We start from the raw sequence: 27,503 nt of genomic DNA on the forward strand, positions 1-27,503 counted from the left end.
TTGCCCATTCCTGGTATTCCTCCAGCAAAACTTCATGGAACTACTTCTGACACACTTACATTCCGCCTTCAGTAAGTAGACTACAGCTGTACACAATACCACAGATGTGGTGTCGCAACTGAACTGAATTCTAAACTACTTTCTTTTGTAACCGATACTCCTCACAATGAACGATAGCATTCTATTAGCTTTCCTAATAGGTTTAACTGTGCACCAGCCTTTTATGATTCATGCACTCGGACATCCAACCCCACTGTACCTCTGACAACTCTCAGCATTTAGAAAATAAGCCTCTTTTTTTTATTCTACCTGGCAAAAAAAGGATTACAGATTTGGCTACGTAACATGCCATTTGCCGAATTTTTGCCCTCTCACTGAACTATTCATGTCCTTTTGTAGACTACTTACATCCCCTTCACAATGTACTTTCCTACCTATCTCTAGGTGATCATCTTACTTATTCGTAAATATTTTTTCAGTCCCTTCATCCAAGCTATTGGTATGAATTGTAAAAGATTGAGTCTCCGAGGCGCACCACTGGTCACATCTGCCAACTAGAAAAGGCCCATTTATGCCAATTGTCTGTTTCCTTTAATGTAGCTAATCTTACTTCTCATGGAAAGGATGTCATCAGCAGTCGCCTTGAACCAATGCAGACCACGTAGTGTACGTACGCCCATAGTGCTGTTAGCAAGGAACTTCCTCGATGTTGACCCAAAACAGTGAGTCATCGGCGATAGAGTTCCAAATCAGGAGAGACTTGTGGCTTTCAGGGAATCTCGGAGGTGGTGGTATTCCCATTTATCCGTGTCCTTGTTCTTGGAATGCACTGCCTGAGAGTGTGCTGAGATTGCTTCAAATGAAGCTTTGAAAGAGGAATTGAAAAAGAAAGTTAGGGCAGCATTATATGGAGAAGGCAGCGGAATCAAATTTTGTGCTTGCTTATTCTGAGAGCTGGTGCTCATGGACAACCAGCATTCTTCTGCGCAGTAACAGTTCTGTAATTCAAGGTACGTAATCTTTTTTCAAATTTTGGAAAGAGAGCACGCAGCACGTTTTCTGGAATCGCATAGGGCGAAGCGCATCGGAGAATTGTAAGACCGCTTCATTATTAACCTAGGTTAGCTACAATGTTGATCCATTGAAATAATATTGATTTGCGCCCATGAAGACGTTCAAAAGTAGTGTCACATTTTTAAAAAACGCTTCTGTCTTGGTAAGTTTTTTGTCTGAAATTACAGAAACGCAGCAGTAAAATTTGACATATTAAAATTGCGTTGAACTCCCCGTCGGGGAATTGAACCCCGGTCTCCCGCGTGACAGGCGGGGATACTAACCACTATACTAACGAGGAAGTCATGCTTTGAACCGACGCGCGCATTGTACACATGCTGCAAACAATTTCAGAGCAACAACTGAGCTGTGACGGGCTCTTTTTTATATCTCCAATACGAAGAGTCATTTAATGGAGCAAAGGGCGGCATTATCAAACGAATAAACTTCTGGATTACCAGTAGCGCGAGTGACAGGGAAGCATGACATCAACGGGAATCATGTCGAGACTGAAAGGTGCGTTTGCCGTTCATTTTCAAGTGCATGTTATTGATGGTTCTGGAAGAAAGACGGCGTGTCTTGAAATTGGAAAATCTCAGCAGGTCTTTCTTCTCAGATGCGGTGAGGCCTGATGAGATCTTCCAGCATTTGCTTTATTTTTGTTTCAGATTCCAGCATCGGCAGTATTTTGCTTTTATCTCATGTCTCGAAATTTGTTTTTTTTCTGGAAACCGCTGGAAATCCCAAAGTGCTTCTCATCTGAATTTTTTTTCATATTTTCTTTTGAATTACCAGAGATAAAGTTGAAAATTTAGAAAAAAAACAAAATATCATACCCAATCAGACGTAAATATGGATGTTTATTTCTCCAGTTATTACTATTTCATTGGTAGTTTAATACAGATTCAGCAGTTGTCAATCTGTTACTTTTAATAAAAGCTGCCTCAGTTAAAATCTTATTCGGGCAGAGCTCTGTCACCCACTGGAAAATGAACCAAGCTTCCAAACCGCTTCCAAACTCTGGAAGTTGAAGCTTTTCTATTCTGTGTCGCCGATAATCATTTTAAGAATCTCAATAAAAACTGTATTGTCCATGGTTCTGTCACGGAGTCGAAAAAAATCAGGCTTCTAAGCCGTTTTTGAAACATCGAACGACATTTTCACATTTTGCAGCGCAAAATGAAGCCTTTCACCCCACCGAGAAGGGGCAGAATTTTCACCATTTCGCCATGTGCTTTTACACTGCCTCTGACCTGAGGTCAATAACATAGACGCTGGCAGCACTGAACGGTGATCAGCTTGACCTGACATCCCAAATACCTTTGGTAACTCAGCAAACATTTGAATTAGTGTGTAATGGACGGCTGGTTGTTAAATAAATAAGTGATAACTAAGTTATCCCGCCAGAGTTCGATGTCATTCTGATCGCTTGTTTGGAGAATAAAATATGCTTTCCCTGACCGGGAATCGAACCCGGGCCGCGGCGGTGAGAGCGCCGAATCCTAACCACTAGACCACCAGGGAATATAGGTTACAAGAACATAGAGTAAGAGTTTTAACAACACCAGGTTGTTAAATCTCTTACTGTATTTACCCCAGTCCAACAAGTTTCTGCTCCTGACAGATCTAGTTTCATGAATCTATTTATCTGCTCAACTGAATCTTCTTTAAATCGTAAACTTTGTTTTTTTATTTGTCAATAATTTCTCAATGCATTTATGCACACTACAAGCGCACACAACTGCATTGAAACATAAATGATGTGGAGATGCTGACGTTGGACTGGGGTAAACACAGTAAGAAGTCTCACAACACCAGGTTAAAGTCCAACAGGTTTACTTGCTAGCACAAGCCACTAGCTTGCAGAGCGCTGCCCCTTCATCAGTCAGAGTTTTAACAACGCCAGGTTAAAGTCCAACAGGTTTATTTGGTAGCAAATACCATTAGCTTTTGGAGCGCTGCTCCTTCGTCAGATGGAGTGGAAATGTGCTCTCAAACAGGGCACAGAGACACAAAATCAAGTTACAGAATACTGATTAGAATGCAAATCCCTACAGCGAACCAGACCTTAAAGATACAGACAATGTGGGTGGAGGGAGCATTAAGCACAGGTGAAAGAGATGTGTGTTGTCTCCAGACAGGACAGCCCACAAGTCCAGGAGGCAAGCTGTGGGGGTTACTGATAATGTGACATAAATGCAACATCCCGGTTTAGGCCATCCTCATGTGTGCGGAACCTGGCTATCAGTTTCTGCTCAGCGACTCTGCGCTGTCGTGTGTCATGAAGGCCGCCTTGGAGAACGATCAGAGGCTGAATGCCCGTGACTGCTGAAGTGCTCCCCCACAGGAAGAGAACAGTCTTGCCTGGTGATTGTCGAGCGGTGTTCATTCACCCGTTGTCGTAGCGTCTGCATGGTTTCCCCAATGTACGGTTGTTTGAAGGCAAGAAGTGGGTTGTGGGGATGGCCTTGGCGAGATGTTCGTCTTCATCAATGACATGTTGAAGGCTCCGGAGGAGATGCCGTAGCTTCTCCGCTCCGGGGAAGTACTGGACGACGAAGGGTACTCTGTCCACCGTGTCCCGTGTTTGTCTTCTGAGGAGGTCGGTGCGGTTTTTCGCTGTGGTGCATCGGAACTGTTGATCGATGAGTCGAGTGCCATATCTTGTTCTTATGAGGGCATCTTTCAGCGTCTGGAGGTGCCTGTTGCGATCCTCCTCATCTGAGCAGATCCTGTGTATACGGAGGGCTTGTCTGTAGGGGATGGCTTCTTTAACGTGTTTAGGGTGGAAGCTGGAGAAGTGGAGCATCGTGAGGTTATCCGTGGGCTTGCGGTACAGTGAGGTGCTGAGGTGACCGTCCTTAATGGAGATGCGTGTGTCCAAGAATGCAACCGATTCCAGAGAGTAGTCCATGGTGAGTCTGATGGTGGGATGGAACTTGTTGATGTCATCATATAGTTGTTTCAGTGATTGCTCACCATGACTCCAAAGGAAGAAAATGTCATCAATGTATCTAGTGTATAGCATCGGTTGAAGGTCCTGTGCAGTGAAGAAGTCTTGTTCGAACCTGTGCATGAAGATGTTGGCATATTGAGGTGCAAATTTGGTCCCCATGGCTGTTCCATGTGTCTGGATGAAGGCAAGAAGTGGCCTTCAAACAAGTGCCTTCAAACAACCGCACAACCTCAAACAGACCATTGTCCGCAGCAAACTACCCAGCCTTCAGGAGAACAGTGACCACGACACCACACAACCCTGCCACAGCAACCACTGCAAGACATGCCGGATCATCGACACGGATGCCATCATCTCATGTGAGAACACCGTCCACCAGGTACACGGTACATACTCTTGCAAACGGCCTACGTTGTCGACCTGATGCGCTGCAGGATAGGATGTCCTGAGGCATGGTACATTGGGGAAACCATGCAGATGCTGCGACAGCAGATGAATGAACACTGCTCGACAATCACCAGGCAAGACTGTTCTCTTCCTGTTGGGGAGAACTTCAGCAGTCACGGGGATTCGGCCTCTGATATTCGGGTAAGCGTTTTCCAAGGCGGCCTTCACGACACACGACGGCGCAGAGTCGCTGAGCAGAAACTGATAGGCAAGTTCCGCACACCTGAGGACGGCCTCAACCGGGATATTGGGTTCATGTCACACTATCTGTAATTCCCACAGCTTGCCTGGACTTGCAGAGTCTCACTGGCTGTCCTGTCTGGAGAAAATACACATCTCTTTAACCTGTCTTGATGCTCTCTCCACTCACATTGTTTGTAACTTTAAGACTCGATTAGTTGTAAGTATTCGCATTCCAACCATTATTCTGTAAATTGAGTTTGTGTGTTTATATGCCCTGTTTGTGAACAGAATTCCCACTCACCTGAAGAAGGAGCTTAAGGCTCCGAAACTTGTGACTTTTGCTACCAAATAAACCTGTTGGACTTTAACCTGGTGTTGTAAAACTTCTTACTATTATTATTTTGCACCAGATCTTTCTTTTAATGATTGTCTATAACGATGTTATGATATTTGATTATGATTCGACATCTGCTGGCATTCTGCTTTTCTTAGTTAGTAAATCTACGTACCGACCAACAGATCGACCAACCTTGGTGTACGTGCACAAAAATATACCTTAAAATCTCAATCTCGAAACTGTCATATCCAAAAATATCACTCATCCCTGCTGATAGAGCACGGGATTGCGTGTTTGCGCGTGGGGAGGAGGGCGTCGGCATTGCAGGAAAGACCAGTTAAGTCAACTAGATCAGCCATTATCCTATCAATAGCGAGACCGCAAGAAGAGCAAAATGGCCAAAACATGCCCTCAAGTCTTCTGATCCCAGATTTCTGTGTCGAATTTGCTGTTCCTAACACGACTCCCATACTGCTCAATTCAATCTAAACGATTTTTAAAAAACTTAACTCCAAGCATTTTGCACATGCCAAGGTCGAGAAGATCAAAAACCTCCGATGGCGGTAGGTAGGCCAACACCGAACTTAAAAATTCTGTGCTATTTTATATTTTGATGTATTTTTTCTACAAATTGCTCGGTTTATTTGGGTAATTGTATTTACATATAATATTTTCGATGTTTCTCCTTTATTTCGGAATATTGTAGATTCTGCGTTTGCATTATATAGTTCAAGCTTCTGTGCGGAGCCCGCAGCTCGTTTGATTGACATGTTTTTCTCTCCCCGCAGAGGCTTCCCACCACGTGACCCGTCAGTGATTCACAGGGTAACGTGCTGACCTCACTGTGCTGTCGGCCGTACGCTGCTGTTTGAAAGCAGCGTTAAGGAAGGAATAAGCTGGGCTGTGATTCAAAGTCGTGAGTACAGAGGAGGTTTGCAGGGTTATTGCTCGCGGGTGCTGGGTGTCCCGTGACTGTGGACGGGTTTAAAGCCTACAGTAAGAGGACTAACTGGTGGCCGGCAGTCGCCGGGACCTCTGGGCCTGGGACTGGCGCCAAGGTGGCTGCGGAAGCGGTCGCTCCTCGGGGTTCAGGTCCAGGCGGCGGCGGTGACCCCATATGACCTCTGGCTTTGTGAGGTCACAATGGTTAATGGCGGTGACGTGAGCGCTGGCAGCAGGAGCCCTGGAGCAGGAGGAGGACGTTCAACCCATTGAACTTGTTTTACCAGCCACTGCGGATCATAGGAATTGCCCTTAAAAGCCACACACAATCCTTCCTGCACTGCCGCTGGGTCAAAATCCTGGAACTCCCTACCTAAGTGCGCAGTGGGTGTAATCACACCAGAGGGACTGCAGAGATTCAAGAAGGCAGCTCACCACTTCCTCAAGGGAAATTCGCGATGAGCAATAGATCCTGGCCCAGTCAGTGATGCCCACATCTTGCTAATTATTATTTTTAAATGGCCAAAGTTTGATTCAACTATCCACCAGCTTTTGTGTCCTTTCCATTAATCCCCATGGTTGGTATACTTATCCTGATTTCAAATTCAGGAGGAGAGGATGGGATGATGAGTTACATGGGACTTCGTGCCATGGGTTCCCTGCAAATTTTTACTCTGGCTATTCTGAATGTGCTCTCTGTCATGACTGACTTCCTGCCTCTCTGCCACTTTGCTGTCAACTAAGTCTAAGCTTGGTGCTCAAAGTTACATGGTACTGTACACTGGCACAGCACACACTCAGGACATTTGGCCCATTGTATCTGTGATGACTCTCTGCGTGATCACATTAATCACATTCTCCTGCTTTATCCCTGGAGCCCTTAAATATTCATCCAATATCCCATGAAAGTGGCCATTAAATCTCCTTCCACTGCTAATTTCAGGCAGTGGACTGTACATTATAAGTAGTTTTGAAAATCAAACTCATATCCTTCCTTAATAAATTATCTACTTTGCTTTTGATCTGCAAATTGATTTTGGCAAATGGAGAATTTGGTAATTGTCAATTCATGCATGGCAAAATGTGAGCATTAATAATGTCCTTCCTCCATCATAAGACCTTTCTCTCTCTCTCCTGTTTTTCAGTGTTTCTCACTTGTCGCTGTGATCTGACAGACAGAATCTGTGAACTCAACTGCTGCTGTGACCCCGAACACACACCAAAGTCTTCTTCCCTTCATTCAGCGGGCAGTGAATGTTAGTGTGTAACTACGTTAGCTCCAAGTTTGTTAACACCTTAATTTTAGTGTTCTCATCCTCATATTCTCATTCCTTCATGCACTTGCAACTCCCATATTTCTGCAAACTCCTCAAGCTTTACAACCTCCATAAAGTCTCTGCACTCCTCCAGTTTTGTCTTCCTTCGAATCTTCAGTTCCTTATATTCCACCCTTTGTGGTGTTTTCAGCTACCTGTCTGCTAATCACTTTGATTTCCTCCCTAATTTTCTCCGGGCTTAAAATATTCATACAACCTACCACTTCATCTAGTATTTAGGTCACCTGTTTTCATAGTAATTGCAGAGATTTACAGCATGGAATGTGGCCATTGTGTCTATTTAGTTTGCACTGGCTAACATGCTTTATCTGCCTTTCTGGCTTATGGCATGTAGCATTAGGGGTCATTGACATTCCCTGAGGAAATCTACAAAATTAAGAACCAAATTTGGTGCACAACTATTGAAGTAAACAATAGTCAAGACTTCACCTTATAACTACTTTAATAATAAACTAAACTCAACTTAAACTTGTATCAATAGGAAATTACAATGAATATCTCAAGTTACATGTTAAATAACATATTTAAATCTCAGACAGTACATGCAGCATATTTGGCAACCAAAGTCAGCTATAATGTCTTTTAGGGCTCTGATCTTTCTCAGGAATTGTTCCAACTCCTTTCCTCCCAGGAATTATCTACTTATTCTCATCTGAGATCAGATTCCCTCAATCCTGATTTCATAGTTACAGTGTATAATAAAATAGCACATTTCTCCAGAAACATTTCAGCTCTGCTCACATCACTCTTGTTTGGATAGATCCCCCAGAATCGCCTTTATGTGATACAACATTATGAACTGTATGACTGATTCTCGTCATTCAATTACCTTAAAGCAATGGAAACAACGACTGCAATCTTATATTTTCCTCTGCCAACTTGTATGTCCTTTTTTCAACTGCACCACCACCTATTTGTCCTGAAAACCTGCTCATGTGGACCCTGCTCTGTGACATTTGGGATCACATGAGAAGAGTGGAAGTACTTGCGTGCGGATGTTCAGAGTTCTGAGATGCCTGAACATCCAGCAGCCTAACCTCCGTGAACTGAAGGCATCTGCATGCTGTTTCTTCCCATCTGAAGGGGATTGTCTCTTCATGGCTGTTAGCCTCCCAGTGCCTGCAGCCCATCAGCACCATTTACTCTGACTCCTAGAATTGCAGGTTCCATCACAGTGCCTGCACATCAGAACCTTGCACTTTTAAAATGCCATGAGGGTTGCAGTGAGAAGACTGAAGATGCACGAGGTGAATTGGTTCCTCAGAAAGGCATGATGGTCCGAATGGCCTCCTACTGTGCTGTAAAATTCTATGATTCGACAATTAGTTCTTGGTCAGAAAGTAACGGGTCTTAGAGGATCTCCATTCCATGCTGAATCTTGGGCATTAACCTTTTTCAATGGGAAAAGAGGTCAGAGAGGGTCTCGGAAAAGGCCGAGTATTGGGACTGGATAGTAGAGGAAGATTTGATTTGATTTATTATTGTCACATGTATTAACATACAGTGAAAAATATTGTTTCTTCCATGCTATACAGACAAACATATCGTTCATAGAGAAGGAAATGAGAGAGTGCAGTATGTAGTTTTACAGTCATAGCTGGGGTGTAGAGAAAGATCAACTTAATGCAAGGTAAGTCCATTCAAAAGTCTGACAGCAGTGGGGAAGAAGCTGTTCTTGAATCGGTTGATACATGACCTCACACTTTTGTATCTTTTTCCTGAAGGAAGAAGGTGGAAGAGAGAATGTCTGGGGTGTGGGGTCCTTAATTATGCTGACTGCTTTGCCGAGGCAGCGGGAAGTGTAGACAGAGTCAATGGATGGGAGGCTGGTTTGTGTGATGGATTGGGCTACATTCACTACCTTTTGTAGTTCTTTGCAGTCTTGGGCAGAGCAAGAGCCGTACCAAGCTGTGACACAACCAGAAAAATGCTTTCTATGGTGCATCTTTAAAAGTTGGTGAGAGTCGTAGCTGACATGCCAAATTTCCTTAGTCGTCTGAGAAAGTAGAGGCGTTGGTTGGCTTTCTTAACTATAGTGTCGGCATGGGAGGACCAGGACAGGTTGTTGGTGATCTGGACACCCAAAGTCTTGAAATTCTCGACCCTTTCTACTTCATCCCCATTGATGTAGACAGGGGCATGTTCTCCTTTACGCTTCCTGAAGTCAATGACAATCTCCTTCATTTTGTTGACATTGAGAGTGAGATTACCGTTGTTGCACCAGTTCACCAGATTCTCTATCTCATGAAGAACATGGGGGAACTGAGGAACAATGACATGGGTTTTCAAAAGAAAGTGCAATCTAGGGGTGTGTGATGATCGGCAAAGCGTAAAATCAGTAAGAGGACATTGACCTCAATGGGCCTTTCCTGCCAGTCACTTAATCCAAGGCTCAACTTCGTTTACCTATCTTTGCTCCACATCCATTCCTATCTAATTAAATATCTATGTAATGTTTGAGAGCTTCAATTGTCCCTGATCTTCACATTAAGAGGTGGAATTCCAGATTTCAACACTTTGTTTTCAGCCTTCATCAAGATAAAATCCAAAATTCCATTACCCTCAGCTTTATTTATAGAGCCCTGTGTTGTGTTGAAGTTTATATACAGAAGCCCTGTGTTGTGTTGGGGTTTATTTACAGGGGGCTCTGTGTTATGTCAGGGTTCTGTGAGACAGGCTCTGATTTGCATTGTGTTTGTTTGATTGACAAGGATCCACATGGTGTTGCTGATGTATGGCTATGAGATATGGCATGTCAGTTCATGACAGCACTGGAACACTACACCCGGGTTGGGAGGGAACACTCCAGCTTCAAGAAGGTGCACATGGTTTGGGAGATGGCCAGACCATGGGCACAGGTAATCCAACAGGACTGTGCCCAGGACAAAGCTTGTGACCAGTGGAGGAAAGATTTCCTTGAGAAGGACTACTTCAAATAGCTGAAGAAATATCATGTGTCTGGAGACTGAGAACTGAGACCAAGTGAGTAGTTGGAGAACTGGATATTTGGTGATTGAGTGTGAGTCAGTAAGACTCAGTGAATGAAATTTTGGGTGTGCTATGGGTCAGGAAAGAAGGGAACTGAATGTAAGAACATAAGAACGAGGAGCAGGAGGAGGCCATCTGGCCCCTCGAGCCTCCTCCACCATTAAATAAGATCATGACTGATCTTTTCATGGGCTCAGCTCAACTTACCCACCCGCTCACCATAGCCCATAATTCCTTTACTGTTCAAAAATCTTTCTATCTTTGCCTTAAAAACATTCAAAGGGGTAGCCTCAACTTCTTCATTGGGCAGGGAATTCCACAGATTCACAATCTTCTGGGTGAAGAAGTTCTTCCTGAACTCAGTCCTAAATCTGCTCCTCCTTATTTTGAGGCTATGCCCCCTAGTTCTAGTTTCACCCATCAGTGGAAACAACCTCGCTGCCTCTATCTTATCTAGTCCCTTCATGATCTTGCAATAAGAACCCCCTCATTCTTCTGAATTTCAATCCGTATAGTTCCAGTCTATTCAGTCTCTCCTCATAAGCCAACCCTCTCAACTCCAGAATCAACCTAGTGAATCTCCTCTGAACCCCCTCCAGTGCCAGTGTATCCTTTATCAAGTAAGGATATTAAAACTGTACACAGTACTATAGGTGTGGCCTCACCAGCACCTTGTACAGCTGCACCATAACCTCCCCGTTTTTAAACACCATCCTCTAGCAATGAAAGACACAATTCTGTTTGCCTTAATTACCTGCTGCACCTGTAAACCAACTTTTTATGACTCATGCACAAGGGCACTCGGGTCCCTCTGCACAGCAGCATGCTGCAATTTTTTACCATTTAAATAATAGTCAATTTTGCTGTTAATCCTACCAAAATGGATGACCTAACATTTACCAGCATTGTACTCCATCTGCCAGACACTTGCCCTCTCACTTAGACTATCTATATCCCTTTGCAGACTTTCAGTGTCCTCTGCACACTTTGCTCTACAACTCATCTTAGTGTCATCTGTGAACTTGGGCACACTAAACTCGGTCCCCAACTCCAAATCATCTCTGTAAATTGTAAACAATTGTTGTCCCAACACTGATCCCTGGGGCACATCATGGGTCACTGATCACCAACCAGAAAAACGCCCATTTACCTCCACTCTTTGCTTTCTGTAAGTTAACCAATCCTCTATCCAAGCTAATACATTACCTGTAACACCGTGCACCTTTTCCTGATGCAACAGTCTTTACCCCCACTCTTTGTGTTCTGTTAATGTTTATTTATTAGTTACAAGTAAGGCTCAGATTAACATTACAATGAAGTTACTGTGAAATTCCCCTAGTCGCTTCACTCCAGCGCCTGTTTGGGTCAATGCACCAAACCAGCACATCTTTTGGACTGTGGGAGGCACCCGGAGGAGACCCACGCAGACACGGGGAGAACATGCAAACTCCACACAAACAGTGACCCAAGCTGGGAATCGAACCCGAGTCCCTGGCGCTGTGAGGTAGCATTGCTAACCACTGTGCCACCGTGACAGTTAACCAATCCTCTATCCATGCTAATATGTTACCCGGAACACCATGCACTTTCGTCTTATGCAGCAGTCTTTGGTGTGACACCTTGTTGAATGCCTTCTGAAAATGCAGATACACATATCCACTGGTTCTCCATTGTGCACCATGCTTGTAATGTCCTCAAAGAATTCCAGTAAATTAGTTGAACATGACCTGCCATCCATGACCCCATGCTGCGCCTTCCCAATGGGACAATTACAATCCAGGTGTCTCACTATTTCTTCCTTGATGATAGATTCAAGCATTTTTCCCACTACAGAAGTTAAGCAAACCAGCCTCTAGTTACCCAACTTTTGTCTACCTCCTTTTTTAAGCAGTGTAGTCACATTTGCTGCCTTCAAATCTGTTGGGACCAGCCCAGATTCCAGGGAATTTGTTAAATTACCACTAGTGTATTTGCTGTTTCCCTTGCCATCTCTTTTGGTATGCTGGGATGCATTCCTTGAGTCCCGATAGCTTGGCCAACACTACTTCTTTAGTGATAATGATGGTTTCTCGGTCCTCACCTGCCATAGCCATCTTGTCATTAATTTTTGGCATGCTATTTGTGTCTTCCAGTGTGAAGACTGACCCAAAATACCTGTTCAATGCCATGGCCATTTCCTCATTTCCCATTTTTAAATACCCTTTTCATCCTTTAAAGGACCAGTGTTTACCTTCGGCACTCTTTTTCATTTTATATATTTTTAAAAAAACTTTTGCTGTCTGTTTTTACTCTAGTTTACTCTCATAATCCAGCTTACTTTTCTTTATAGCTTTTTTTGTGACTTTCTATTGACCTTTAAATTCTTCCCAATCCTTGAGTTTCTCACGAATCTTTGCCACTTTGTATTCCTTTTCTTTCAATCTGATACTCTCCTTTATTTCCTGAGATATCCATGGCTGATTATCCCTTTTTCTACATTCCTTCCTTATCATTGGGATATAGTTTTGCTGAGTACTGTGAAAAATCAATTTGAAAATCCTCCACTGTTCCTCAATTGTCCCACCATAAAGGTTTTGCTCCTATTCTACCTTGGTCAACTCTTCCCTCATCCCATTGTCGTCTCCTTTGCTTAAGCACAAGACACTGGTATTAGATTTTGTCTTCTCATGCTTCATCTGTATTTTAAGTCCAACCATACTGTGATCACTCCTTCTGAGAGGATTCCTAACTGTGAGATCATTAATTATTCATGTCTCATTATATACGACTAGATCTAGGATAGCTTGCTCCCTTGTAGGTGCCGTTACATACTTCTCAAGGAAACTATCATGGACGCATTCTATGAACTCCTCAAGGTTTCCTTGAATGACCTGGTTTGACTAATTGACAGGTAGATTAAAATCCCGCATGATAATTGCCGTACCATTTTTACATGCATCAGTTACTTCTTTGATTATTACTCACCCCACCATAATATTATTTGGCGGCCTATAGATTATGCCAATGAGTGACTTTTTTTCCTGACTGTATCTAATTTCCACCCAAATGGATTCAACCTTCTTCTCCATAGGACCTATATCATCTCTCACTACCGCCCTGATGTCATTCTTAAATATCAGAGCTACACTACTTCCCTTAACTTCCTGTCTGTCCTTCTGAATAGTCTGGTAACTCTGGACATTTAACTTCCAGTCGTGACCACCATGCAACTATGTGTCTCTAATGCCCACTAAATCATACATATTTGCAATGATTTGTGCTCTCAACTCATCTATCTTGTTTCGACTGCCACGGAGCATCCTGGTAAAGTTCGCTTATATGAGTTTTTGTATGTCTTTTTTTAAAATTCCTAACACCTTCATTAATAACAGGAATAGGGCCTGGGTGGGATTGTGGTCAGTGCAGACTCGATGGGCCAAATGACCACCTTCTGCACTGTAGGGATTCTATGATTCTAACATAAATTGAGTTCTCCTTCCTTTTACTTTTTTTTTCCTAACTTTTGATGTAGTTGAAAATTATTCCTCAAATTCTAACCTGCTGCTTTGCTTTACATTAACCATTATACTTTCTGTAGTTTGAAACCTCCCTTCCCGCCCACTTGCTCAAGTCAGTGAGTAATGGGGGGTGCCGACAGCGAATGATGTGGGGGGGAAAAAAGAGTGGATGGGTTACTGTGAGGAACTGAGAGTCAATGAGTGAGGCGAGGGGAGTACGGAGGGTCTGTGGGTTGGAGGAACTGAGAAAATGATGAGAGAACAGACTGAATCAATTAAGGTGTGGGATGGGGTGGAAACAGGACTGAGAGTCTCTTGTTTAACCCTGGGTTTGAAGGGGTATGTACCTTTTCCTGGGGTCAGTTTTTTATCCCCAGTTTAATCCCCTGTTGGAGGGATTGAATGAGCTGTATCTCAGAGATCGTATGGAGCTTCAACAAAAATGGCTTTACTCAACATGCATGAGAGAGAGTACTCGAAAATGTAATTCGATCTTGCTTCTGAACTACTTTTCAGATAAAGCTCGGCACAACATCGTGGGCCGAAGGGCCTGTTCTGTGCTGTACTGTTCTATGTTCTATGTTCTATGTACTCTGCTAATCATGGGTTCTTAAACATTCTTATACTTTCTCATGTCACAATGAGTTTTTGATTATGTCATTATCTTGTTAGTTTAAACTTGTTAAAGTTCTGTTTTTATCAAATTGTGTGCTGATTGATTATCTTGTGTGCTTTTATCTTTAATTGTTGTTTTGCACATAGCTTGTCTACCTTGATGTAATATCAAAGCACTGCAGATACCTTAGAGCATTCAAATTTCAACTGTGTATGGCAATTGTTACCATCTCCCCGATACTTGATTACTTTTCCAGAGGCACAGTGAATCCTATGTGTCCTCTCTGGATATTTTGGGGTCATGGTCTGGACTCTTTGTTGCTGTAATCTCCGAAGGGTATCACCTGAGGTATGATTGTCTCGTGCTGTCTGGGTGGAAGTTACTTGTAATTTGTCATGTGTCTACCTGTGAGTTTGTATACTACAGCCATGCTGCCTATTTAACGCTTTCTGTTCTGTCCTATCTTGCTGCAGCCCAAGCTACTTGGGAGCCCTCCTACAAATCCCTGAAGTCAGAGTCTAATACCAGTTTGAAGGAGTATGTACCATTTCCTCTGTTTGGGGTATGTACCATTCCCTATGTTCAGGATCTAATCCCCAGTTTGAAAGAGTATGTATCATTCCTTAGGGTCAGGGTCCCACCCCCAGTTTAAAGGGATATGTAACATTGCCTAGGGTCAGGGTCTAACTTCCAGTTTACAGGAATGTGTAGATTTCCCTGTCTCAGACTGACTTGACTCTGATCTGTTTTACTCTCTCTCAGTAACTCCTCAAATGTTTCTAACTGAGGACAGAGGATCAGTACAAGGGAGGTCATGCCTCACAAATTTGGTTGAGTTTTTTTGAGGAGGTGACAAAAATGATTGACGAGGGAAGGGCCGTGGATGTCGTCTATATGGATTTTAGGAAAGTGTTTGACAAGGTCCCTCATGGCAGGCTGGTGCAAAAGGTTAAATCTCACGAGATAAAAGGTGAGCTAGTTAGATGGATGGAGAACTGGCTTAGCCATAGAAGTGGAGATGCCGGCATTGGACTGGGGTAAGCACAGTAAGAAGTCTCACAACACCAGGTTAAAGTCCAACAGGTTTATTTGGTAGCAAATACCATGACTCATTTGCAAATACCATCACTCATTTGCTACCAAATAAACCTGTTGGACTTTAACCTGGTGTTGTGAGACTTCTTACTTAGCCATAGAAGACAGAGGGTAGCAGTGGAGGGGTCTTTTTCCGGTTGGTGGTCTGTGACTAGTGGTGTTCCGCAGGGCTCTGTACTGGGACCTCTGCTGTTTGTGATATATATATAAATGATTTCGAAGAAGATGTAGCTGGTGTGATCAGTAAGTTTGCGGATGACACAAAGATTGCTGGAGTTGCGGATAGCGATGAACATTGTCAGAGAATACAGCAGAATATTGATAGGCTGGAACATTGGGCGGAGAAATAGCAGATGGAATTTAATCCAGATAAATGGGACGTGATGCATTTTGGTAGATCTAATGTAAGCGGGAGCTATACAATAATGGCAGAACCATCAGGAGTATAGACACACAGAGGGACCTGGGTGTACAAGTCCACAGATCCCTAAAGGTGGCAGCACAGGTGGAGAGGGTGGTGAAGAAGGCATATGGCATGCTTGCCTTTATTGGATGGGGCATAGAATATAAAAGTTGGCATATGATGTTGCAGCTGTATAGAACGTTGGTGAGGCCACATTTGTAATATTGCATCCAATTCTGGTCGCCACACTACCAGAAGGACGTGGAGGGTTTGGAGAGAGTACAGAGAAGGTTTACCAGGATGTTGACTGGTATGGAGGGTCTTAGCTATGAGGAGAGATTGGGTAAACTGGGGTTGTTCTCCCTGGAAAGACGGAGGACGAGGGGCGACCTAATAGAGGTGTATAAAATTATGAAGGGCATAGATAGGGTGAACAGTGGGAAGCTTTTTCCCAGGTCAGAGGCGACGAACACAAGTGGTCACGGGTTCAAGGTGAGGGGGGGCAAGCTTCAACACAGATGTCAGGGGGACGTATTTTACACAGAGGGTGGTGCGGACCTGGAATCCACTGCCATGCAAGGTGATTGAGGCGGACACGCTGGGATCGTTTAAGACTTATCTAGATCATCACATAGAAACTTCGAAAAACTACAGCACAAAACAGGCCCTTCGGCCCCACAAGTTGTGCCGAACATATACCTACGTTCTCGGCCTACCTATAACCCTCCATCCTATTAAGTCCCATGTACTCATCCAGGACTCTCTTAAAAGACCCTATCAAGTTTGCCTCCACCACCACTGACGGCAGCCGATTCCACTCGCCCACCACCCTCTGTGTGAAAAACTTCCCCCTAACATTTGCCCTCTACCTACCCCCCAGCATCTTAATCCTGTGTCCTCTCGTAGCAGCCATTTCCACCCTGGGAAAAAGCCTCTGAGAGTCCACCCGATCGATGCCTCTCAACATCTTATATACCTCTATTAGGTCTCCTCTCATCCTACGTCTCTCCAAGGAGAAAAGACCGAGCTCCCTCAGCCTATCCTCATAAGGCATGCCACTCAATCCAGGGAACATCCTTGTAAATCGCCTCTGCACCCTTTCAATCTTTTCCACATCCTTCCTGTAATGAGGCGACCAGAACTGAGCACAGTACTCCAAATGGGGTCTGACGAGGGTCTTATATAGCTGCATCATTATCCCTGGACTCCTAAACTCAATCCCTCGATTGATGAAGGCCAGCACACCAAATGCCTTCTTAACCACCTCCTCCACCTGCGGGGCCGATTTTAGAGTCCTATGGACCCGGACCCCAAGCTCCTTCTGATCCTCGACAGTAATAAGAGTCTTTCCCTTAATATTGTACTCCATCATCCCATTTGAGCTGCCGAAATGGACCACTATGCATTTATCTGGGTTGAAGTCCATCTGCCACTTCTCCGCCCAGTCTTGCATCCTATCTATGTCCCTCTGTAACTTCTGACATCCCTCCAGACTATCCACAACCCCACCAACCTTCATGTCGTCAGCAAACTTACCAACCCATCCCTCCACTTCCTCATCCAGGTCATTTATGAAAATGACAAACAGCAAGGGCCCCAGAACAGATCCCTGGGGCACACCACTGGTGACCGACCTCCATTTAGAACAAGACCCATCTATATACACTCTCTGCCTTCTTTGGGCAAGCCAGTTCTGGATCCACAGGGCAGCAGCACCTTGGATCCCATGCCCTCTCACTTTTTCTAGAAGCCTTGCATGGGGGACCTTATCGAACGCCGTGCTAAAATCCATATTACCACATCTACCGCTTTCCCTTCGTCAATGTGTTTAGTCACATTTTCGAAGAACTCCACCAGGCTCGTAAGGCACGATCTGCCTTTGACAAAGCCATGCTGAGTATTCTTGAGCATACTAAACCTCTCTAAATGCTCATAAATCTTGTCCCTCAGGATCTTCTCCATCAGCTTACCAACCACTGAGGTTAGACTCACCGGTCGGTAATTTCCTGGGCTATCCCTATTCCCCTTCTTGAAAATAGGAACCACATCCGCAATCCTCCAATCCTCCGGCACCTCTCCCGTCTCCATCGACAACGCAAAGATCATCGCCAGAGGCTCTGCAATCTCTTCCCTCGTCTCCCACAGTAACCTGGGGTACATCCCATCCGGACCCGGTGACTTATCTATCTTGATGCCATTCAAAGATTCCAGCACAACCTCTGTGTTAAAGTCCACATACTCGATCTTTTCAGTCCACTGCAAGCCCGCAGTACATCCACCCAGGTCCTTCTCTTCTGTGAAAACCGAGGCAAAATACTCATTAAGCACCTCTCCCATTTCTACTGATTCCATACAGATTTTCCCGCCTTCATCTTTTATAGGCCCTATTCCTTCACGTCTCATCCTTTTACTCTTCACATATTTATAGAACGCCTTAGGGTTTTCCTGAATCCTACCTGCCAAGGCCTTCTCGTGACCCCTTCTGGCTCTCCTAATTTCCTCCTTTAGTCCCTTCCTACAAGCCGTATACTCATCTAGATCCCTATCTTCGCCAAGCTCTCTGAACCTTTTGTACGCTTTTCTTTTCTTCTCGACTAAGTTCCGCACAGCTTTTGTGCACCACGGTTCCTTTAACCTACCAACTCCTCCCTGGGAGACTGGGAATAGAGGGATACAAAAGAATGGTCTAGTTGGGCACATGAGCAGCGCAGGCGTGGAGGGCCGAAGGGCCTGTTCCTGTGCTGTATTGTTCTTTGTTCTTTTTTCTTAAAGCAACCAACACTCACCCCGTTGCTGGATTTTACCCTTTTATATTGAACTTAGCCTCCAGGGAAATGTTGAGCATGTTGGCACATTTTCCACTGGCATCTTACGAAAACATAATGGCACTACCTGCTCAGGAGATGGACTTGGGTACAGTTTAAGGACAGATCCATCTACTCCTGTTGGTACAAGCACAGCAGCAAGCAACTAGTGAAGACCAGAGCTCGGGTAAGAGGAACAGTGACTGTCTTCTTCTGCAAAAAAGAAGAATTGATTACAAATATCTATTTAAAGATATTTGTAATCAATTCTTCTTTTTTGCTTTCCAAACATCAGTAATTGTCTTCCATATTTCTGCAATTTGCTTGAACATTTGCTCCTCTATCTCCTTGCCATTATTTGGTGGCCTACACTAACACCAAGCATTCACATTTTTCATCACTTTGCCTTCAACAACCAAGGGCCTAACCACTGGGATTGCTCCCCTTAGCTTCTCAGCTGTCTACCTCACTTTACTCCTTTAAAATACCTCTTAAATCCCATTTCTGTCAGAACACTTTTGGCCAACCGCTTGCCTATCTTTGTATGACTTTGTCTCATACTTGGTTTCATCATGCCTCAATTAAACTTTTTAAAAAACATTCCTAGGACATGGGCTTCCCTGGCTGGCCAGCTTATATTGCCCATCTCTAGTTGCCCTTGAGGAGGTAGTAGTGAACTGCCTATTGGAATCGCAGCAGTCCATATGCTGTATGTTCTCCCACAATGCTGTTAGACAAGCAATTCCAGGATTTTGACCCAGTACCTGTGAAGGGACAGCAATATATTTCTGAGTCAGAATGGAGGGTGTCATGGAAGCGAAGTTTTAGATGGTGGTCTTCCCATGTATCTGCTTCCCTTGTCCGACAGATGGAAGTGGTTGTGAGTTTGGAGCGTGCTTTCTCAGGATCTTTGGTGAATTTCTCCAGTGCATCTTGTAGATGGTACACACTGCTACTACTGAGTGGAGTGGTGAATGGAGTGGATGTTTGCGGATGTGGTGCCAATCGATCAGGCTGCTTTCTACTGGATTGTGTCAAGCTTCTTGTGTCAAGCGGCACGGTAGCACAGTGGTTAGCACTGCTGCTTCACAGCTCCAGGATCCCGGGTTCGATTCCCGGCTCGGGTCACTGTCTGTGTGGAGTTTGCACATTCTCCTCGTGTCTGCGTGGGTTTCCTCCGGGTGCTCCGGTTTCCTCCCACAGTCCAAAAATGTGCGGGTTAGGTTGATTGGCCAGGTTAAAAATTGCCCCTTAGAGTCCTGGGATGCATAGGTTAGAGGGATTAGCGGGTAAATATGTGGGGGTAGGGCCTGGGTGGGATTGTGGTCGGTGCAGACTCGATGGGCCGAATGGCCTCCTTCTGCAGTGTAGGGTTTCTATGATTTCTTTGATGATTTCTTAAGTGTTGTTGGCACTGCACTCATCCAAGTAAGTGGAGAGCATTCCATCACTCTCCTGGCTTGTGCATTGTGAATAGTGGACAGGCCTGCTCTTGTCGCCACTGTGTTTATGTGTCTCCTTGGGATACTTTATTTAATAAAGGCAGTGTACACCAGGCAGTGTAATGGCTCTTCTATTGTTCCTTAAAAATAGCCAATTAATTTATGTCTAAATCCTCCAGATCATCTTTTCTTTCCAGTACATTGACAGAATATTTTATACATACTGTCACCAACATTCCTTTCCTGAGCAAACTTCTACCTCCCATCACTCTGTTTCCATTAATCTATTCTGAGACTGGACTGGGGATTAACTGTTTCTGTGGGTGACCAGAAATGATTTTGGAATAATGTATTATTCCAAAATCTTCAGATGGGCAATGACTTGCATCTATTTAGCTCTTTTTAATGTCAACATCCAAGGATGATTCAACTACAAAATGCTTTGATCAAACTGCGCATTGCATTACGGACTCTAATCAAATTCAATCTTGCATCCATTTTGGTACAATTCCTTTGGAATGAACAGCAACTCTGGTTATTCATTTATCTCCTTATTTCTCCCACAGAGAGGACACTCCAAGTTACTCCTGCATCTCCGGAGGGAACAGATTGTGGTTTGATTGCAATTGATCCTCGCATCACTTTGATTGTTCTTGGTGCAGTTCTGTGGAAGAAGAGAGAGGTAAGAATTGAGAACATAGACTGCCGCTACCAGTTACGAACAGCTTAAATTGTTGCAGCACTCACCATTGTACCACAGAAAAGTTACAGCACAGAATACCATCGACAATGACATCCCGAGGACACACAGGTGCCCTTTCTAAATCCCACATGGCCCATATCCTTGTAGCTTACAGCATTTAAGGTGCAGATTCGGATACCTTTTGAAGAATTTAAGGCTTCTGCCTCCAGCACTATCACCATCTGTTCGAACTATCTTTTAACCCATTTGCCCTTCTTTTTTCCCCAAGACGACGTCTAGAATTGCATCCCTCTTGTCGGGTTTGTCACTAATTGGTTGAAAAAACTTTCCTGGGCACACTGCAAAAATTCTTCTCCCTTAGTGTCCCTTATATCGCTTGAATCCCAGTTTTTATAGGAGTAGGTAAAGTGTCGTCCGATTATTGCCCTGTTCTTCTTGCAGGCAGAAATTTGTCTACATATTGGAGGGATGGGTTGCTAAGTTTGCTGATGACACAAAGGTTGGTGGTGTTGTGGATAGTTTGGAGGGATGTCAGAAGCTGCAACGTGACATAGATAGGATGCAAGACTGGGTGGAGAAGTGGCAGGTGGACTTCAACCCAGATCAAGGTGTAGTGGTCCGTTTTGGCAGGTCAAATGGGATGAAGGAGTATAATATCAAGGGTAAGACTCTTAACAGTGTAGAGGATCAGAAGGACCTTGGGGTCCGGGTCCATAGGACTCTTAAATCGGCCTCGCAGGTAGAGGAGATGGTTAAGAAGGCGTATGGTGTGCTCACCTTCATCAATCGAAGGATTGAGTTTAGGAGTTGGGAGATAATGATGCAGCTTTAGAAGACCCTCATCAGACCCCACTTAGAGTACTGTGCTCAGCTCTCGTCGCCTCATTACAGGAGGGATGTGGAAATTATTGAAAGGGTGCAGAGAAGATTTACAAGGATGTTGCCTGGATTTGGTGCCATGCCTTATAGGATAGGTTGAGGGAGCTCAGTCTTTTCTCCTTGGAGAGACGAAGGATGAGAGGTGACCTGATAGAGGTGTACAAGATGTTGAGAGGTATAGATCGGGTGGATTCTCGGAGGCTTTTTCCCAGGGCTGAAATGGTTGCTACGAGAGGACACAGGTTTAAGCTGCTGGGGAGTAGGTACAGAGGAGATGTCAGGGGTAAGTTTTTCACTCAGAGGGTGGTGTGTGAGTGGAATCGGCTGCCGTCAGTGCTGGTGGAGACAAACTCGATAGGGTCTTTTAAGAGACTTCTGGATGAGTACATGGGACTTAATAGGATTGAGGGTTATAGGTAAGCCTAGGTGGGTAGGGACATGACTGGCACAACTTGTGGGCCGAAGGGCCTATTTGTGCTGTAGTTTTTCTATGTTCTATGTTCTATTTGTTCTTGTTTCTCCCTTTCACTATTTGGGGGTCTGCAGTATACTCCCAGTAATTATGTTGAGCCTCTCAGTTGAAGTCCAGCAATAAAAGGTAATGCAAGTCCAGCTTCTTTGCAATCACACTTTATTCTCTTTTACAACTCCACATGCACACCACCAACACCCACTGTCACCTGTGACCTCTTTATCTATCCCAGTGACTTCTATTAAATGATTAACATCCAATTTAGGGCTTAAGTAGAAGGTGATTGTTAACCCTTTCTAAACAGTGTGACTGCCCCTTTTTTATTTCTAAGCTCAACCAATAGAGCCTTGTTTGTTGACTCTTTCAGTATGTCATCCCACCCCACAATGGGAATTAATTCTTTAACCATTAGTGCTACTCCACCGCCTTTTTTAAATCTCCCAATCTATCTGAAGACTCTATAACCAGGAATATTGAATTGGCAATTTTGTACCTCATTTAACCAGGTTTTAGTTAGAGCAATGACATCCTGCTGACGTGTCAACCTGTGCCCTTAACTCATCTACCTTTTTTGTAATGCCCCTCACATTGAAATATAAACAGTTTTTAACACTGTCAATTTCCCTTGCTGCACTGGTTAAACTTTCCTTCTCCTGTAATGCAAAGTTTATCACTACATCTTCTACATCACGAGCTAATATTCTAAATCCATTTTCCTGATCTGTAAATTACCTATCTGATCATACTCCTGGGATACAATCCCCTTTATATGCTAGTTTACTCCCCAGCAGAACTAGCAAAGGTCCCACAAGGACAAACAACAGACTCGCCAGTCGTATGAGAGGGAGGGGAGTGAGGTGCAGTAGGAAAAGAAGGAGAGTTTAGCAGCAGCTGAACTCTCACCAAACCCTGGTTATCAACAGCAATTACTGCATGCTTAAAGTATCGAATGGGACTTTTGCTAAGTTTCATTGCTATCTTGCTGCTGCTTCACTTCAGATTTATGCAGTTTTCTCACTCATTGAAAACTGATTGGCAATCTGTGGAGGACACAAGCCTCAGTGGTAAAGTGAATAACATAAGGAGCAGGAGGAGATCATCTGAAATTCGAGCCTACTCTGCTATTCAATGTGACCATGGCTAATCTTCTGCCTGAGTTCCACTTTCCTGCCTCCTTCCAATGTCCCCTTATTCTATGTGATCAAAAACCTGTTAATCTCATCCTTGAGTATATTCAACGATGAGGAATACACAACCGAGATTCCTAAATGAATGTCTACTTTCTCTGAGCATGTGCCTTTGTGCCGAGGTTCCCCAGCCAGGGGAAACTACCATTAAGTGCCTACCCTGATAGACATCTCTCAGAATCATGTATGCTTGAACAGGATCACTTCTCATTCTCAAATACCCCAGAGAGCTTAGAACAAATTTGCTAACCATCTTATTATAAGACAACCATCTCATGCTTGGAACTAATCTAGAGTACTTTCAATGCATCACCTCCAAGCCAAGGTTTTTTCATTCTTCAGTGATGGAGACCAAAGCTGTGCAAATTATTTCATATGTGTTCTCATCAAAGCAATTGTCCTTTATTATTTTACTCTATTCCTCCTGCGATAAAGGCCAGTATGCCATTTATCTTTCTCATGGATTGCTGGACCTGCATGTTAACATTGTTTCACTTGTATAAGCACACTGAGGTCCCTCTGAATATCATTGTTTACATGTTTCATGCCGCTTAAATAGTACTATGCTTTTCTATTCTCACAACCAAACTGAATAACCTCACACTTCTTCAAATTCCCTTCTGCCTGCCATCTTATATCCAGTGACATAATCTTTCTCAACACTTTTGAGCCTCAGTGTCCTCCTCGCAGTTTACGTTTCCACCTAGCTTTGTGGAGCAAACTTGGATTCACCACTCTCATACTCTGTCCAAGTTAACAGTATGGATTGTGCATAGCTCGGATTCTAACAACAATCATTGTGGGTCTACAATAGTTACAGCCTGCTGACATAAATTCTGTTTATCCCTAAGCTTTGTTCACTCTCTGTTAACCCATCCTCTATTCATGCTAATACATTTCCTCAAATTCATTGGTCTTTATCTTGCATATTTATGGCCAAGAATGGAAGGCCATTCAGCATATCAGTTCCATGCCAGCACCCTGACTGAGTCAGTTCCATTCCCCCAATCTGGAGTCATTTCTCTGCAAGTTTATTTCCTTAACTGCCCGTCAAGTGTCCTTTTGAAATCGTCGTTTCTGTTTCCACAATTGTTGAGGGTGAAAATTTCCAAGCCATTGCCACTCACTGCTTGAAAACATTCCTCCCCTCATTCCACCTGCATCTCTTGCCCAATATCGTAAATCTGTACCGAAATCCTTGCATCACTAGCCAATGGGGAGAAATTGTTCCTTGTCTACCTGATCCAAGCCAATCATTATCTTGTGCACCTCTATTAATTCTTCCCTTGATCTCCTTTGCTCCATGTCGAACATCACCAGACTTTCCAACATCATTTTGAAGGTGGAACCCCCTCAACCACCCATCCCTGCCATTCCTGGAACCATTCTGAACCTTCTCAGTGAACTTCACGTTTTTCCTGAAGACCAGAACTGGACACAAGATGCTGGTTGTATCCTAACCAGAGCTTTATACAGATCCCACAGCAACTGTTTCAGAATCCTTGGAGTAGGGTATCAGGTCCCGGGCACTTGTCCAATTTTAGATCCTCCAATTTCCCGACTGATATTAATCATCTGAAGTTACTCAAGTTTATTATCTCTTGGTTTCTCTCTATTGATATGTAATTTCTTCTAATATATAAGAACAATGTATTTCTTCAATGTTTCCTCATTCTCTGTGACAGTTTAGCCTGTTTCTGCCTCAAGAGGACGAATGTTTATTTCAGCTACCCTATTTCTGTTTGTATTTTTGAAGAAATACATTATTTCAATTGTGTTACATTATTATATGAAATATGTTCCTGGAATATTGTCATATTCGTTTTCCCATTTTATCAATTTTTCTTTGGTTACCTTTTGCTGTTTTCTAAGGTACCTTCTTTTTAACATGATAAGTCTTTTACATTCGTATACTTATCTTACCCAATAAGCCTGGGATCAACTTTGTTTCTGATTTTTGTTGGAACATTTTTGCCACTGTTTATTGCCAGGTCTTTTGGTCTATTTACCCTTTTAATTGTAGCCAGTTCTCCCCTCAAAGCAAGGTATTTGATAACTTGAAAATTATTGCTTGGATTGAGTACGTAACTTTCAAACTTAAAATGGATGTTAATTGTATTATGATCAGATTTTCCTAGCAGATCTTTTACTGTGAGATTAGAACTTAACTCTCTTGATTGGTACAATTTTAGATATAAAGTAATGTCATCCTTATTTTGTTTCACAACTAGTTGTGCCAGGAAACTGCAATGAAAGCATTTTACAAACTAATCTGCCAGATGACCTTTGCCACTTGAACGGGTCAACCAAAAGGCAGAATAACATTTCCTTAAATTATATTTCCTTCATTACAACCTTGAATTATTTATTTTTTAATGCTCTGTCTATCGGTGTAGCTACAGTTTGAGGGGCTGTAAATTCTGCACACCAGTATGTTCTGACTCTTGCTGTTCCACCCTACCCAATTCTACTGTCCCTGTTGTATTCAAAGCTCAGAGATCGAAACATAAACATTGTTGTTTTCTCTCTTCCTCCACAGATGCTGCCAGACTTGCTGAATATTTGAGATAGTATTTTGGTCACACACAACTTGAGTATTGCTGAAAAAGAATACTGTCAAAGCTTTTCATCTGACACTCTTCATGAAAATTCACATGAATACCAAACTGCAAAGCACACAACAATTTATACTGCATGAGAAGAGACATAATGATGTATTTCAGAAAGACAGACAACAGAGAAAATAAGTATCCCTGATAACAAGGGATGACATAAGAGCTTTTGTTTTTATTTCAGATTTCCAAGTTTTGGCTATCTGGTAGATGGATGATGTTATGGAGGTGGAAACTGACTGCAGACATGAGCTAAAATTACTGAAGTAAAATGCTGCTGACAAAACCTTGGGGCAGCCACCAGAAAAACTAAATGGGGAAAGACCGGTATCTATACTTCATTACAATAGCATACTGAGGAGCTGGAGCCCCTGTAAAACCCTGGGCCTTTATGCTTCAGGGAATGTTTGAAATGACAGTTAAATGTTAGTATGACCTGTAAATATTTCAACTATGAATTGTAAGTGTGTTGAGACAACTCAATTTTCCTTGCAATGTATGAAAAGAAATGAATTTGCATTGCTCTTTGCACAACAGTTCAAATATGACAATTATTTATTTTTACAAATTTAATGAATAAAGTGCATTTTGAGCCACAAATTGAAAAATCTCAGCATAGAAAATGATTATTAACTTTCACAGGAAGATGAAAATTTTTTTCTACATTATCCAACAACCCAATTGAAAGAAAAGCAGAACAAGTGTCTCCAACCCTGAGGGTATATTTTCTTCACTGACGTGCACTTCAGAAATGGGAATAGGACCAGGAGAAGGGCATTCAGTTTTTTGTGTGTGATTTTGTCATTCAGTTCGTTGGTCAAGGTTGTCATTTTGGGAATATGCGAGAGGTATCGGGTACAAATCCAGCATGATTCCAGGCACATTTATTGCCATAAGCAATACAGGGAAGCTTCACAAGACTGATTCCTTGGATAGCAGGATTGTCATGTGGGAGACATTTGGTCAACAAGGCGTATTATATTGGAGTTTAGAAGAATGGCAGGGGATCGCATTGAAACATAGCAAATTTTGACAGGACTCAACGTACAGACGTTGTTACCTCTGCCTCTGGCCTTTGAACAAAGGGCACAGTCATAGGGTAGGGCACTTGGTCTGAGATGAGGAGAAACAACTTCACTCAGAGGGTAGTGAAACTGTGGAATTCTCTACCACAGATGGCTGTGGAGGCCAAATAACTGAATATATCTGGGAAGGAAGCCGACAGATTTCTATACCCAAAAATATTTATACACAATCTGAAGATATGGGTAGGCCACTTAGCACTGGGATGAGGAGAATCATCTTTACTCAGAGGTTGACAAACCTGTGGAGTTCTCTGCCATAGGAGGTGAAATCACTGAACATATCTGAGAATTAAACAGATTTCTAAACACTCAAAGGGGTAGAATACAAAGCAGACGACACGAAAATGGCTGGACTTGCAGATAGTGAGGAACATTGTCAGAGGCTACAGAAGGATATAGATGGGCTGGAAATTTGGGCAAAGAAATGGCAGATGGAGTTCAATCCAGATAAATGTGAAGTGATGC

At 43.3% G+C, this 27,503-nt stretch overlaps 1 long non-coding RNA gene and 2 other non-coding genes across 11 annotated transcripts; 1 reads left to right on the forward strand and 2 right to left on the reverse strand.

Annotated features, from left to right (window-relative positions):
- Positions 1 to 1,282: 1,282 nt before the first annotated feature.
- On the reverse strand, positions 1,283 to 1,354 carry trnad-guc (transfer RNA aspartic acid (anticodon GUC)). Its single transcript has one exon. It is a non-coding gene; the product is annotated as a tRNA-Asp (tRNA).
- On the forward strand, positions 1,326 to 26,556 carry LOC144496968 (uncharacterized). 9 transcript variants are annotated; one of them, XR_013498480.1, is made up of 7 exons: positions 1,326 to 1,569; positions 5,765 to 5,892; positions 7,064 to 7,174; positions 14,830 to 14,918; positions 18,678 to 18,845; positions 20,667 to 20,782; positions 25,881 to 26,550. It is a non-coding gene; the product is annotated as an uncharacterized LOC144496968 (long non-coding RNA). The 9 variants fall into 9 exon arrangements; XR_013498485.1 differs by lacking the exon at positions 18,678 to 18,845 and having other exon boundaries at positions 1,526 to 1,569; positions 26,138 to 26,556; XR_013498481.1 differs by lacking the exons at positions 1,326 to 1,569; positions 18,678 to 18,845 and adding an exon at positions 5,302 to 5,539 and having other exon boundaries at positions 25,881 to 26,556.
- trnae-cuc (transfer RNA glutamic acid (anticodon CUC)) lies at positions 2,506 to 2,577 on the reverse strand. The gene has a single exon. It is a non-coding gene; the product is annotated as a tRNA-Glu (tRNA).
- Positions 26,557 to 27,503: the final 947 nt, after the last annotated feature.

Source organism: Mustelus asterias, chromosome 8 (genome assembly GCF_964213995.1).
Source record: "Mustelus asterias chromosome 8, sMusAst1.hap1.1, whole genome shotgun sequence".
NCBI lineage: Eukaryota > Metazoa > Chordata > Chondrichthyes > Carcharhiniformes > Triakidae > Mustelus > Mustelus asterias.